This window comes from Engraulis encrasicolus, chromosome 7, assembly GCF_034702125.1.
Source record: "Engraulis encrasicolus isolate BLACKSEA-1 chromosome 7, IST_EnEncr_1.0, whole genome shotgun sequence".
NCBI lineage: Eukaryota > Metazoa > Chordata > Actinopteri > Clupeiformes > Engraulidae > Engraulis > Engraulis encrasicolus.
In genome coordinates this window covers 13,257,826-13,267,050 of record NC_085863.1, presented here as the reverse complement: position 1 = coordinate 13,267,050, position 9,225 = coordinate 13,257,826, and the positions used below count along the sequence as shown (strand labels likewise).

The 9,225-nt window shown below is 42.4% G+C and overlaps 2 long non-coding RNA genes across 4 annotated transcripts in view; one reads left to right on the top strand and one right to left on the bottom strand.

Annotated features, from left to right (window-relative positions):
- LOC134452477 (uncharacterized) overlaps positions 1-1,072 on the top strand; it is a 1,616-nt gene extending 544 nt beyond the window's left edge. Inside the window, exons 2-3 of the long non-coding RNA XR_010035469.1 lie at positions 777-848; positions 977-1,072. This is a non-coding gene — a long non-coding RNA (uncharacterized LOC134452477). The remainder of the gene's footprint in view (positions 1-776; positions 849-976) is intronic.
- A 678-nt stretch (positions 1,073-1,750) lies between these two features.
- LOC134452476 (uncharacterized) lies at positions 1,751-7,978 on the bottom strand. Of its 3 annotated transcripts, XR_010035468.1 has the most exons (7): positions 7,414-7,978; positions 6,941-7,095; positions 5,973-6,035; positions 3,998-4,092; positions 2,239-2,319; positions 1,940-2,100; positions 1,751-1,849 (listed from the first exon to the last, which is right to left on the bottom strand). It is a non-coding gene; the product is annotated as an uncharacterized LOC134452476 (long non-coding RNA). The 3 variants fall into 3 exon arrangements; XR_010035467.1 differs by having other exon boundaries at positions 1,940-2,319; XR_010035466.1 differs by lacking the exon at positions 2,239-2,319 and having other exon boundaries at positions 7,414-7,974.
- Positions 7,979-9,225: the final 1,247 nt, after the last annotated feature.

Below are 9,225 nucleotides of genomic sequence, written 5' to 3'. Positions count from 1 at the left end.
ATCCAGCTCCGTGTACTGCATGACTGAGAGACATACCGGTACAAACCTGTTTCCTACGATGGTCCAGTCAGATATTTGTAATGTAGGCTATAAGGATTCAAGTGTGTTTGATACTTTTGCTGGTAAGCATTGCAATAAAATAGGGAGCCGGATAGTCAATTCAAGCGGTCAGATCAGAGAACCTTTATTGAAATCGGTTGGAACAATCATTCATTTTGCCACTGTCGTGTTCTCCATAGCTGGTGATTATGGATTTTGTAGGCTATGTATTCAGCGATCCACAACGGGTATACACAAGGAGGTCTACATAAGTCATTGGATATACACAACTAGAGCTCTAGGTGAATTTAGCCTACATTGCATCAAAGAGCTCACTCTGTGCTTTGGAATGAAATGATGAAGTGGCTAGAAAATGAACCGTGCGCTGAGTATCCAGTAGATGGCGTCGACACACTGTAAATAAACAATGACACTACAATACTGACACAAGCACAATGAATGATTAGGCTAGAAAGATCACTTTCTCAAAGTACTGCAATTACTCCCAGGAAGTTGACTGGTTCGTGGAAAATGGTAGAGCAATACCGGCCTCTTTGAATATAGAGTTGAATAATTGAATCTTTAAGAAGTGACATAAATGGTACAGATCAATACACTGTATTTACCTGCTCTCTGTGTCACTTGGCTAGTACATTTAATGCAATGTGATACCAGTGCAATGCAATACATTTAATAAAAAAGGTGCAGACATTAAAAAAAAAAAAATCTGCCTTCAGTTGCTGATCGGCGGCCCTTGTACGGAGGTTGTCACACACAGCCAACGAAACCACATGGGCAACATGGAAGAGGTCAGTGTGCAGCCCAGCTTGTCTGACCCAAGCCATTTAAGTGGTTAAAGAATTTAGTGAATCCATCTACCGGTACACATGCCATATCTGCAGGGGCCTAATCTGTCTACCTTTTTTACATGTTGCAGCAATTGCCAAAGCTTTTGGGCCTTTGCCTGGATTTCATCACACAGCAGCAATAGGTCTCTAGGACTCTGGTTAGGTAGCCTGTATACACTTTATTTCTGGAAGGTGATGTGGGTGTCATGTTACTTCAGCAAGCAGCACAACGCATACAGTTCATAACATTTCATCCAGGCAAGTTTTTCTCATTTTCATTAAGGGAGCTGCCAATCCCAATAGTGGTAACACAAGTGCAGAGATTTCATGTAGACTATGGAACTCAACTAAAGGGGTCACTAGTAACATAATAATAACAGTAGCAACACCACACGCACAAAGTAAATTGAATAATTGTTGTGAATCCAAATGACCTATTCTTGATGAAGGCACAATCTCTACATTTCTTTGCTGTACAGGAAAAATCAGGCATACTGCATATCGGCAGTTGGTGAGATGGGATTCGTAGGCTATGTTTGGGTTCCACTGCAATCCTGTGCCGTCACAAAGATCTGGCAGATCTTTAAATCCACACATCGTACAGGTTTCCAGGATGTGATTTATTTGTGGCAAATAAAAGACAGTACACCTGAATCAGATGTATTTGTCATAATGCATTTCTTAACCTCAGCAATGGTTTTTAAACAAACCCACAAATGTATATGTATACACTGTATAGTATAAAAGAAGGACTGAAGTGTTACAATATCATACATCACACACACACACGCACACATCGTCGGATCATCTCCTCTTTTGGGGGTTACACATAGCCGCTGCTCAACGGTGGGGGTGATGGCTGCCTCGAACGTGGAGAAGTGTCAAAGTCTTGCTGTAGTGTAGGTCCGCTTTACTTGTCCTTGCCCGCTCTCTCTCACTGTTGCATAGTAGTGTAGTGCTGCCTATTGAAACATGTGGTAGAAATTATGGGAAGTGATAATTTTGTTTATTCTGTTAATACATTCTGAGGTTACTGAGAGGTATGAAATTACCTGCTTAGGATGCCATGGTATGTGAACGGCTTCATTTTTGGCGCAAAATGGTTGATGATGTTGTGGATTATGAGCTGATGTCTGGTGACCTGATGCCATTTTGTTGATGTCCTTCACCTAGCCAGTGTCATTGAGGTCATCAAAGTTTCCGGCCGCCTTGTCTGTAATGACAGGATATAACAGTATTAAGAACATGACATATCACTGTCGCTCAGTAGTATTCTACATCTTGTCCAGACAGTGTAAAATAATTATAATTGTAAAGTGTAGAGTGTTAAGGGTTAACAAACTGGCCACACCCTTGGATGCCAGGCATGTTCTAATCACCACTCAGACTGTGTTTGTAGAGAATCTGAAGAAGACTGTTGAGGTACGTTATCCTGCCATGAAAAAATAAAACGCAACAAAAACGATTCTAAGTGTGCAGACTCCTCACTCTGAAAACTACAGTTGACCTTCGTACTGCACCTGTGTGCACAATCCTCTCCTTCAAGTAAAAGTATTCAAACTACACGGTGACTGTGGTACACTTTTTAGGTACATGTGTGTAGAAAATTTAATTCAGACTTGCGCTTTGCATACGATGTGGTTGTGTTTGGGTATCCGTACACCTGGTAGGAACCCATGTCTGGGTACAGACAAGGGTTTGACATTAATGTTTTGCTCTCCGGCCACAGTTGGGTTTTCCCAAGTCACTAGCCACTCTGGTTTTCTGCTTGCCACATTTTTGCTCACAGTTCTTTTCATTATCATGCTAAACCAAGAGGGTTAGAGATATGAACACATAATTTCTACATGTACAGTGGCTCCCAAAAGTCTACACACCCCTCTTCAAATGTCAGGTTTTTGTGAAGACAAATAAATTCACAGCTTTTCCCTCCTTCAATCGAAACTATTAATCAATGCAATGCAATGCAAAAATGTACACGCCCTTAAATTAATACTTAGTTGCAGCACCTTTGGCCTTCATTACAGCACAGTCTTTTGTGGGTAAGAGTCTCAGCATGGCACACATTAATATGGCAATATTCGTGCACCCCTCTTTGCAAAGCCCTCCAAATCAGAAAGACTGCGAGTGCAATCTCCCACAGTCAGTCCTCCTCAGATCACCCAACAAGGCTCCCTTCACTTAAAGTATGGTGTTGTTGGGGTGATGTTTTGTGCCAAATATACCCTTTCGAATTATGACCAAAAAGTTAAATCTCGGTGGAGTACATTTTGCAAAAAATACTTCTGTAATCTCCCAAATGCATGTGGGATTATGGTGAGTATTATGGTCAGGTGAAACCGAGGTTTAACATTTTGGACATAATTACAAAAGGTAACAACACCTCATTGCCAAGGTAACACCAAGCGTAAAGTGAAGCATGAAGGTGACAGCATCATGCTATGTGATTATCGTTCTTCAGTTGTAACTGGGGCTTAAGTCATGGAGGTTGGAATTTAGAACAGTTCCACAGGGGCCATTGTAGTGGCATAAAGGGGGAGGGGATGGGCCAGTGAAGTTAAAGTCCATATGCCTCTGTGAATAGATGTGATTTCAACGTAGCCAGTGTGGGGGCCTGGCGTATGTTGGGAGGTAGACTGTTCCAGAGCGTGGGGGCAGCAACACAAAAAGCTCTGTCACCAACAGTACGGAGTCTGGCTCGGGGGATGATGAGATTGTCCTTTTCAGAAGACCGCAGAGACCTGGACTGGGAGTGGGAGAGTTCAGTCCTGTATGACACGGAACATCTGTTGGGCAATCTGAGGAGGACTGTGCAGATGAGATGCATTCGCAATCTGTCAGATTTGGAGTACTTTTTGCAAAGATACGTGTACAAATATTGTCACTTCTATGTTTGCCATGCTGATAGACTCTTACCCAAAAGACTGAGTTCGGTGATAGAAGCCAAAGGTGCTGCAACAAGGTATTAGTTTAAGGGTGTGCATATTTATGCAACAATGTTAATAGAAGTTTTATTTTCTATTCTTCCCTTTTAAAGCTTTAAGTTTGTTTTCTGTCATTTTTTACGTAACAAAAACCTGGAATTTGAACAGGGGTGTGTAGATGTTTACCTCAATCTAACTGCTTCATCCCGTTTCATCTTCCGTCTCGGATTGGTGTTGAGGAGCCTGGTCGGTAGCATACCTGCAAGTGCTTCTTCCACCGCCTGAAAATAAATAATGCAAGAGGGAATAATATAGACCGATTGGTAAGAGTATGCACCAAGCAGCTGAGCTGTCTGCTCATTTCGAGAGCTGTAAACGATTACATTACGGCCATAGAAAGAAGGCTGGCTGCACTGCTGACAAGTTCATGAATCTTGATGTAACAGTGCACGTAATTTTAGCATCAACAGGACGTGACGCAAAAACGTACATCCATTCAACAGGGCAAATATTTGATGATGTTATTACCATCTTATAACAATGACGACTTGGCCTGTATTATAGTTCTCAGAGTCGCCAAGAATGCCCAGCTTCCTGCTTGTTTAGCATGACACAGTAGGTCATGCTCGCATTAATTAGTTAGCCTACTAGCCTACTAAAGGACTTGTATTTATAAATCAACATAAATCCACCGCCAACAACTGAACTAGCCTAGTGGTCTACAGTATATCACGAAAGTGAATACACCCCTCACAGTTTTGCAGATTTTTGAGTATATCTTTTCACAGGAAAGCATTACAGAAATTTCACTTTGACACAATGATTAGTGACCTTTCAACAACATATTTAACCGCTTAAATTTCTTGTTCACTCAGAAAAAAAAACAAAATACAGCCATTAATGTTTGAACATGTACTCACAAAAGTGAGTACACCCCAGATTAAAATCCGGTAGAGAAGGGACCGTGTTGGCTCGAATCGTCTCGAAATGAAAAGGGATGACAAGGGAGGTCATCAGTGTGCGTTTCAACCTTTCTTTGCATTGAACTTTTACATTTTGAGTCTGCATCTGGCTTAAATAGATTGGTGTGAGTTTTGAATGCAATCCTATGGAGAATATCATGATCTGCTTCAGTAGTCACAGTGCATGTTGACATGTATGTTTCTTTTAGGTGTATTTCAGATTGGCAATGTTGAAAGCATTCATGCATCCCCAAACCATGTCAGTCCCACTACCATGCTTGGCTTATGAGAGGATACACCTTTTTGTAAAACTCACTTGTTTACCACCACACATGCTTGACACCATCTAAAGCAAATTTGTTTATCTTGGTCTCAAGAGAGATGAACAGACCAAGGATATGGATCACTGGAACCATGTCGTGTGGTCTGAAGAGACCAAGATAAACAAATTTGCTTTAGATGGTGTCAAGCATGTGTGGTGGTAAACAAGTGAGTTTTACAAAAATGGTGTATCCTCTCATAAGCCAAGCATGGTAGTGGGACTGACATGGTTTGGGGATGCATGAATGCTGTCAACATTGGCAATCTGAAATACACCTAAAAGAAACATGCATGTCAACATGCACTGTGACTACTGAAGCAGATCATGATATTCTCCATAGGATTGCATTCAAATCACACACCAATCTATTTAAGGCAGATGCAGACTCAAAATTTAAAAGTTCAATGCAAAGAAAGGTTGAAACGCACACTGATGACCTCCCTTGTCATCCCTTTTCATTTCGTTTCATTTCGAGACGATTCGAGCCAACATAGCCCCTTCTATACCGGATTTTAATCTGGGGTGTACTCACTTTTGTGAGTACATGTTCAAACATTAATGGCTGTATTTTGTTTTTTTCTGAGTGAACAAGAAATTTAAGCGGTTAAATATGTTGTTAAAAGGTCACTAATCATTGTGTCAAAGTTACATTTCTGTAATGCTTTCCTATGAAAAGATATACTCAAAACTCTGCAAAACTGTGAGGGGTGTATTCACTTTCGTGATATACTGTATTTACATGTCAAACATGGCCCACACAGCACAGAAACAAAAGAAAAGAGAAGAGAAAACATTGTAAGCTGGTCTTCGCCATTCACACACTTTGACAGCGTTTCCTAAATTGTGGCAGACAAATGTCTTTAGAGCAAATACCTACCTAGGCTCTTAAACAGCACCTTCCTGCATTCTGGCGTCCAACTTCAGGAATGGGTCATCATCTCTGTATGACAGCATGCACAGAATTAGTGGTCAATATACAACATTTTTATAAAAGTAAGAGTATGCACATCCCACCTCGCTGAGGCCAGGTGCAGGACAAAGGCACGTCTAATAGTGGAAAAGAGTAGAAGTCCACATCCTGTGGCTCCGCTTTGAAAATGTATTCAGGTCATACAACCATGAAGACCCTGTTGGGGGTCAGCTGCTCTATGTTTCCCACAGCCCATTGGTCCCACAGCTTATTCTTGCTGCTCCATGTTTCCCACAGTTATTCCCACAACTATTCAAATATAGGCAATATGTTCCACACCTGTTTATTGTTAACACTACTACATAAGCTTGAGGCAGTTTTGAAAACTATCTCTGAACTACAGGAAGCCACATCTTGAGCAGTCACCTGAAGCAGAAATGACAAGATCTGAAACGAACGGACTAATTTGAAAGAAAGGGCCCAGTGCGTTTAAAAAGAGAATGCAGACAGCCTATTTCAGGGGACTCAGAAATACTAGGCAGGGCACAGCATAGAGAGAGATCCAGGAGCGGTGGCGTTTAAACGTGACAGAAATCCAAGTTAAAACTTTAGAAAAGTGAGTTATTAAAAAGTCACTGGACTCGGAGGGAGGAGCAGGCGTGTTTTTCTCTGCCTTTCACACTGACAGCGTCGGCGTGCGCGACCAGTCCTGTTCAAAACCCTCCCCACAGCCAAAGCTATCATGCTACTTTGCCATTCATTTGAAGGAGACACCGCGGAACGGTGCAATTATCTCCAGCACATACATTCATTCTCCAGTCTTGTCTAAATTTAAATGTAGGCTATTCCTATGGCGAACTATTCTCAGTTTATTATTATTATTATTAGAGGGTTGCTAAACACATGTCAGTTGAATATTGACTGAACAAACTAACCTCGGTCTGCGAATGATGATTCTCCTCTTTGGCCTCTCTGAAGTCCAGGCGAAAGTTGGCACAGCATCCTTTATAAGCTTTGTGATAACACGGGTGGTCTTTACAAAACACTGCTTCTCAAAGTGCTCAGAGCAAACCTTGGTCTCAGCGTTGATCTGTAACCATAAATACCAGGGTATGCATTTTAGTTCGTTAGCAAAACAACTTGATTTTGGCACAAGTAGGCCTACGCTACTGGTTCTGGTAGCACAAAATCAGTGGCCATCGGATCGCTTACCACACAATTAAAAGCATAATCTTGAAATAGCGATCTGGAAATATCATATAAATGTAGCGTTGTGTAATTACACATTCATATTTTTTATTTCACCGAGGCATTCGCTTCATTAGGCTACATGAGTCATGACAAGTTTGGCGAGCTAGCTTATTTGTGCTAGCTAATGCGTATGATTGAACATAATTTTGCATCTTACCTTGAAATATGGACCAGGACCCCTCTAGATGTGATTTATACATCCACGGCGAAGTGCCTGCTCTTTGGGGAAACGGTGGAAAGTCTGTCCACGGTAGGATTTTTTTTCTCTTTGAGGACGAACATTTGGGCACACAACAGTGAGGCGCCATGACAGCTGGTGCGTTGCCGAATGTACCCCTGAAGTGTACCCCTCAACGTCTTTAGAACGTTCCGGGTGAATAAGGCGAACATAGACATAGCATATTGACACAATGTTTTCATCCACCAAAAAATAAAATGGTTTTACGAATAAATATGTGAATGCCCTTGTCAGCAGCAGCCGTGAGTTGCGTTTCAGTTGTGTTTCAAAGGTGGTCGGTTGCAGTCACCGTAGCAACGATAGTCTATCAACAATTGAGATCTGAGCTCTCTGTGTTTGACTATTATGGACTAAACAAACTTCCGCTTCATTTGTTATGCTAACCAGTGGGAGGAGATAATTTAAATATTCATATTTCTGCTCGCGCGCGTGAGGAAATTCATGTCACCTCTCGCGCGTGAGACGGTGTTTGCGCGCGCGTGGCAGCGTTTGCGCGCGCGCGCAGAGCAAACTCGCGCGCGCGACAGTGTCTACGCGCGCGCGCGCAGAAAAAAATACCTCGAGTGAGCAGTAAGTGGCGCTCGTGGAGGTTTTGTCCCGATTATAACACCATAGATTTTGTGTTTGCCTGCCTGTTTGGAGCACGCGATTATACAGAGAGAGAGAGAGAGAGAGAGAGAGAGAGAGAGAGAGAGAGAGAGAGAGAGAGAGAGAGAGATTCAGAGTCACGTAACATTTTTGGAAAAAAAGAAATGAAAAAAGGGAGGGAAGGGGAGAGGACAAGTGGCTAGAGACAAGATGAAGACAAGGGGGCAGGGGACACGAAAAACAAAGAGATGTACAAACGGAACAAGGAGAGATTGCAATAGAAAGCAGAAAAAAAACAGGAAAAAAACAGACAGACAGAGAGAAGGAGAGAGGAAAAGAAAGAATTGTGAAAAAGAAAAAAATAGCAAAATATGAAAACTGAAAGAAAGGAAGAGTGGTGTGTGTGTGCGTGCGTGCGTGCGTGCGTGTGTGCGTGCGTGCGTGCGTGCGTGCGTGCGTGCGTGTGTGTGTGTGTGTGTTGGGGGGGAGGGCCAGAATTCAATTGAACTTGGCCAGTAGATCAGCACTGTCAGAGGATGAAAAGAATCCCGACTCTTAATCACTGTTGGCCACCTCTAATTGGCTCTGAAAACACCCCCAATGCATTGTGGGGCTTCATCTCAAGTCCAACTCGTCCCGATAACTCTTGATTCACACCCAGAGAAAATAAATAAATAAATAAATTAGTAATTTTTTGTGGCTTTTGTTTTGTTTTTGGTCTTTGTTTCAGATAGAACAGTGAAGACTGGGCCCTACCATGGCCAAACGGTAGGGCACTCGTCTACTATGCGGCTGACCTGAGTTCGGTTCCTGGCCCGGGTCCTTTGCCGGCCCTTCCCTGTCTCTCTCTCTCCCCAATCGCTTCCTGTCACCATCTTCACTATACTATCATAAATAAAGTCAAAAAGGCCCAAAAAAATCTTAAAAAAAACAAAACAAACAACAACAGCAAAAAAGAACAGTGAAGGCTGACAGGAAGTGAGTGAGTGACAAGAGAGACAGGGTAGGGTTGGGAAATGACTCAGGCTGGATTCAACTGCCCCTTGGCAGTTGCACAGCACCCCCCTAAATCAATAAATATAGAGCAAAAAAATAAAATAGCCCTATGATCCACGCCGCACCACCAGTGGCACGCTGTAATAG